Consider the following 6,918-nt stretch of genomic DNA (forward strand, 5'->3'; position numbering starts at 1 on the left):
ATGGAGCTACGAAGTCTGTAGGATCGTCTCTCGTTTCATCCCCAAACTGTACTATCTGATTGTTAACCGTTGCACGCATAACCGGGGGCTCGACTCGACAGTCATATTCCACTGTCTGCAAGAAATCTTCTATGTTTGGCAATGAGATAGGCAGTGTTGTAGTAATAGCGTGGAAGATACGCGAGCGGAGTAGAAATGTGATGATCTCGCGGAAATCATCAACACCGCTCGCATCCGGGTCCAATGTGATGTACATGTTATGCCCTGGGAAAAACTGTCGATGGTTATCTCCTCTTTCGTCACCACCTGCACCACCTGCTCCAGCTACAGCTGCCATTTCTGCAACAAAAACAGACTAAGTTAGAGAATCGTCGTGGCAAATCACAAGTTCGCCTGTTACCATGAGCGAAGTTATGATTTATTCTGTATAGGCGAAGTTAGAGGTGGGGCCAAGTTGGGAACAACTTCGCCTCAACTTGAACTTCGCCTGATCAATGTTAAGTAAAAAGGGCCAGGCGAAGTTAATGATAACTTCGCCTAACCACAACTTCGCCTCATGTACTGTTACATAATTAATTATCAGGCGAAGTTAACCCTCAGGCGAAGTTAAGGATAACTTCGCCTAAACTGTAAGTTCGCCTGAATATGAATCGGCAACAGTTTAGTTGTTCAAACGAATTGATTTGGTCAATTTGGAGATTGCGGACTGTTAAACACATGTTTTTATGGAGATCTAGACGATCAATATGATTACGACCACGTGAAAATAAGTTTGAAAATCGGGTGTTGGATGTTTGAAAGAACGAGGTCACTAAACGGGTCGAAACGACCTTTGATTAACGCCAATGACATAGATTAAAAGATGCAACAACCCTACACACCTTTAACACGGAATGAACTCGAGAAAAAATAACACAGATTGATCGAGATATAACTTCGCTTAGGGTTACTGGGAATAAGTTCGTCTGATTTTGAAAAACAATACTGAGCATTTGACCAAAAACTTCTTTATATAGGGTCAAGGTTATACAGGCGAAGTTATGGATAACTTCGCCTATTGCAGGCGAAGTTGGGATAACTTCGCCGATGTTAAAATTTACAAAACAAACCCCTATAATTTGAACAATTTGCAATTAAGTTTTAAAACATCCTTTAAAGAGTTAAATGATACGATCAAGACCAAGTAACCAGGTATAAAATCATACAACTACATAAGTAGGACAAAACTTAGAAATAAGGTACACGGGATCAAATTTCAGTCTCGACAGGGACTACCACGTTTTAGAAAAGATCCGAACAGGAATCATACTAATTACGTGACTGTCACATAGATCCATGTTCAGCTGTATTATGACATAAAGAGACATGTTGTAAGCAGGTAAATAACTTAAAATGGTTTTCATCGCTTCTGTGATACGGGTTAGGTTCAATTAAGCTCAAAATTTAAATGGGCAACACATCAGAGATTGTGATGTCTCCTATCTATTCTCAAAGCGTATTTGGCTTTCCCCAAGTCACCCCGAGTTGACCTCGACCCGTAGTGTCTGATTAAATAGTAAGTACTCTTCGATCTTTAGACTCTTCTTCCCGTTCTCTTTCTTGCATCTTGATTGAGAAGTATTAACATTATAAGCTCTAGAATGTCTCAGTTTTTTTTTTTTTAATAACAAGATTTACACAGTTTCAGAGACGTAAACAACTGCAAGTCCCGAATCTGGATCACTGCAGTTTCTTGACACGCTATTTTCACGGGAATCAGAACACTCACGGGCTCGTGTATGACTGGGTAATCGCTTTTCTGCCTATCATTCGGAAAGATATATATGGAGACATGCACAACTCTTAAGGAGTTTCCACGTAAAATCGAGGAGATTTAGTTTGTATCACTTCTACTTTTACGCACCATAAAAAGCTACCATGACATACAATGACTGTTCTAAAGTCTTTTAGGCCTAATAACTTCACTAATTAAGCACACAGAATCAGTTTGTCTATCACTTTCCAAGGTTGGATCAATTTTCTTTTAAACATAGTAAAGAAACTTCTTACGAAGTAGTAGACTTGAAAAATAATTTCATCTCCCTAAAAAAAATTTAACTTCTATCGCCCCGATCAATTCGAAGTCTTTAGGTAAACGGCTATCCTGAAGATCCAATGGATCAGCTGGACCGACCACATACGAGTATGTGTCCTTCTAACTAAGTATGAACGACTAATTTTCAGCGAAAGAATAAAAACACATCATAAACCGCCTCGGTCACTTTCAGTCATCTGGTTAATGGCTATCCTCATACTCTACAGGTAGAAATGAGGACCAAACATATCCGAAGATATGTCCTTCAAACTGAAGCAACCGACATAATTCTAAGCGATAGTGACGTTTTTTTTTTTTTTTACAAATACTCAAAAACGAAAAACACGGTTACTCGGGATTGATCATCCCATTTAGCTCAACAAGGTTTTGAAAACGAGTTTTGTCAAACGCTTTAGTAAACAAATCAGCGAAATTATCTAACGAATCAACCTTTTCGAGCAGAATCAATTTCTTCTCAGCACAATCCCGTATAAAATGATGACAGATGTCAATGTGTTTAGTTTTGCTATGCTTTACGGGATTGTTAGTTACTGAGATAGCAGCAGTGTTATCTATGCAAATAGGAGTATGAGTGAAATTCAGACCATAATCGCGCGATTGCTGTTGTATCCAAAGAACCTGGGAGCAGCAGTTCGATGCTGCCATGTATTCTGCTTCACAGGTAGAAATGGCGACTGAGGTCTGCTTCTTGCACTGCTATGACACTAATCTGCCTCCAAGAAACTGACATCCACCTGTTGTTGACTTCCGATTCTGATTGCATCCTCCATAATCAGAATCTGTGTAGGTGACTAACTCCAAGTCTCCTCCTTTCGTGTACCACAACCCTAGCTTAGGCTTGCCTTTGAGATATCGCAATATCCTCTTCACACCCTTCATGTGAGATTCCTTTGGGTTTGCCTAAAAGCGAGCACAAAGACAAACTGCAAACATAATATCAGGTCTAGATGCAGTTAAGTACATTAAAGAACCTATGATTGCCCGATATTGGGTGGGGTCCACATCTGTATCATTGTCTGAATCAGCACCCAGTTTATGGTTGACGCAAACTGGAGTATCAAATGGTGTGCTGTCCTCCATCTTGAAGCATTTGAGAACGTCTTGGACATATTTAGTCTGATGAATGAACATCCCATCTTTCTTCTGATCAACCTGCAGTCCTAAAAAGAAAGTTAGTTCACCCATAGCACTCATTTCAAACCTCTTTTTCATGACGGCTTCAAATTCCTGACGCATGGCGACTTTTGATGCAGCAAAGATGATGTCGTCCACGTAGACTTGAACAAGAAGAAAGTCTCTTCCATTTCTCTTAACGAACAGTGTGCTATCGATCTTTCCCCTTTCAAATTCATTCTCAAGCAAGTAATCGGATAGAATTGAGTACCAGGCTCGAGGGGCCTGATGTAGCCCATATAGCGCTTTACTTAGCTTGAACACGTGATCAGGAAAGTCTGGGTCAGGAAAACCCGGAGGTTGCTCAACGTACACAACCTCATCGACTTTACCGTTAAGAAACGCACTTTTCACGTCTAACTGGAACACCTTCATCTCCTTGTGTGCCGCAAATGCCAAAAACAATCGAATCGCTTCCAATCTCGCCACAGAAGCAAACACTTCATTGTAGTCGATCCCCTCTTGCTGATTAAAACCTTTTACAACCAGCCTCGCCTTGTTCCTGATAATTATCCCTTTTTCTTTCTCTTGCATTTGAAAACTCATTTTGTGCCAATCGCATGCACATTTTTCGGTTTTGCAACCAAATTCCAAACCTCCATCTTCTTGAACTGGGCTAACTCTTCTTGCATGGCTTCAACCCACGAGCTGTCCTTGAGAGCCATTTGATAGTTCTTTGGTTCAATCTGGCTTATGAAGCAGGTGTACAAGCATTCGTTAATGATGCCTGTATCTTTAATGCTTGTGTAAATACAAGTGTGCTCATTCAAGCTTCGTCTTGTTTGTACACCGTCGGATAGATCACCTATCACGTTCTCCAAAGGGTGATTTTTGTGAACACTCGTAGTCGGAACCGAACTGACTTGCAGATTGTCTTCCAGGTTCGAAGATAGCTCATCAATGGGTGATTGTTGTTGAGAGTGAAACGGATTGAAGAATTCCTCTTCTGTAGAGGCAGCAGGGGTATCGACAGCATTTGACGAGGAAGGTTGACATTCATCGTACTGCGGTCGTTGCACAAGAGTTTCTTCCTCATCATAAAGCATCTTCGTAGCTATTCTCTCATCAACTTCTGCACAATCCAGGTAAGGCAAATTAAAAGATTTAAAAAGCCTATCATAGTCGAAAGCCCCAGCGGGTCCCGTGCTTGGTATTGGTGATTTGTAACTTGTGATATCAGTGTTACACACCACCTCAACCCTGCTGGTCGATAGATTAAAGACTCGTCTGTTGGAAGTCCCAACAACATATCCGACTAGAATACCTTCGTCGGCTATTTCACCAAATTTTGAGTTCGTCTTTAATATCGAACACGGGGACCCGAATGGTTCGAGACCACTCAAGTTAGGCTTTCTCCCATGCATAAGTTCATAACATGTTTTATTCAATATTTTAACAGTTAAAACTCTATTAAGGATATAACAGGCTGTTGCAACAGCTTCAGCCCAGAACACCACAGGAAGTTTAGAATCAGCCAGCATGGTTCTGGCTCCTTCAATTAGCGTTCTGTTCTTCCTCTCAGCCACCCCATTTTGTTGCGGAATATACGGAGCGCTGTACTAGTGGTCTACCCCTTTCTGTAAGCAGAATATCTCCATCTGATAGTTTTTGAACTCTGTCCCATTGTTAGTCCTGATGTATTTAACCTTCTTCCCCATAATATTCTCAACCTTGGTAATCAAATTTATTACCAACTGCACCGTTTCATCCTTTGTCTTCAGGAAATATATCCAAGAATATCGAGAGAAATCATCAGTTATCACCAAGCAGTATGATGTTCTACCTAGGCTTTCTACATTCACGGGACCGAAGAGATCCATGTGAAGTAGGTCTAGGGTACTGACTATTGAATTAACCTTCTTGGTGTGATGAGATTTCTTGTGTTGCTTTCCCTTTTTGCACGATAAGCATTGGTCTTCAAAGTTGAAATTTTTCAAGGGAACACCCAGCACCAGCCCATTCTTGACAATGTAGTTCATTTTCCGAAGATGAATATGCCCCATTCTTCGATGCCATAACTCGGACTCCGATTCAGTTGCTTTTGACAGAAGACATGATTCTTCTGTTGCCATCTCAGTCGACCTCATGTCCATAATATATGTATTCTTTTCCCTTGGAGCCTTCATTACTATCCATTCCTCTGGTATCTTGAAACCAGGATACAGTACGATCGCTTCATCTTTGGTAAAGTGCACAGTGTACTCTTTGTCACAGATCTGAGATACACTCAGCAGATTATGCTTCAGTTCTTCAACGAAATTCACCTTCTCTAACTTCATTTTGCCATTAGTCACTGTCCCAATTCCAGTAATCCTTCCACCACTATCTCCAGCAAAACTAACTCTTCCTCCCTGAACAGGTTTCCACTCGTGTAACAAATTCTTGTTACCCGTCATGTGCCGGGAACAGCCGCTATCCACAACCCATAGATTGTTTGCAGCCCTGTTCAACTGTTCCTGCACGATCAAAGCAAAGGATTAAAATCTGGGGACCCAAGACCCATTGGTCTTGGGTCGATTAAATATGTTAAAATGTATCCCGTACTTTGGCTGTCCAAAGTTAGTATTAGACTGATTTCTGTAAGTCCCAAAAGGATACCTTCTAGTAGATTGACTATGAGGCCATCCAAACCTTCGTGAGTTAAATGAATTATTACTAATGGTTTGGTTGTTAATTGGGAAAAACTGAGGTCGACTTCTTTGAAAACCTGGATTAGTCCAAGATCTGAACTTTGATGAGTTTTCATTTTTACCATTATAGAAATTACTGTTAGTTCTATTCTCAGTTTTCGAAGGCCTCATACCTCTGAATCTCTGCTTCAGAGGGCAATCAGCAATCAGGTGTCCTATTTGATTGCATCTGAAACAACTCCTGTGTTCAACTTTCGTCTCAATAGTTGTTTTAGATGATGAGGCTGCATTACTGCCAGTTTGTCTAACATATGGTGGGACATACGGGTTTAGTGGAGAATTCTTTTCAGTTGGTTTATGTTCCTCTCCACGTTTTAGTAACACTTCCTCTTCTTCTGTCTCACTAGACTGGGATGTCTTGTCCGAATTTGATGAGACAGAACTAGGAACAGAAATCTTAACATTCGAAACAGGCTTACTCGTTTCGCCTTTACTAACTTCTGGATCTTTAATCGTAATAATGATCTTCTTTTAATGTTCTGAATTGAGCATCCAAACTAACAAACTGATCAGTTATTGTTTTCAACTGTTCAGACAGATTTTCACATTTCGTACAAGGGAGTTTAAAACTTACCTCAGAAAGCTGATCGTTCACTTCTGCCATGTAGGCTTGATTTTCTTTTGTCTCTCTGGGTTTTTCTTCAGTTTCGATGTTAACCAAGTTGGCCTGTTCGAACACTTCCTCAACTTGCAGATTCCAGTTGTATTCCCCGTTCTGTCTGGATATCATCGCCCTATTCTCACTACCACCACCACTCTGTTGTGTAGACCTGTTTTGACTGCGTTCTACTCTGTCATTTGTGCATTCTTTAGCAAAGTGGCCATTCTGTTGACAGTTATAACACCAAACCTTTGACTTGTCAAAACCTGGTCTTTCACCAACGAATTTTCTACCAGTTTTCTACATAAACCTTTTAACTCTTCTTACAATCATTGCCATCTGCTACTGCAGATCCATCT

Source organism: Bidens hawaiensis, unplaced genomic scaffold, assembly GCF_021521415.1.
Source record: "Bidens hawaiensis isolate Kalapana, Puna unplaced genomic scaffold, B.hawaiensis_p1.1 tig00002754_1, whole genome shotgun sequence".
NCBI lineage: Eukaryota > Viridiplantae > Streptophyta > Magnoliopsida > Asterales > Asteraceae > Bidens > Bidens hawaiensis.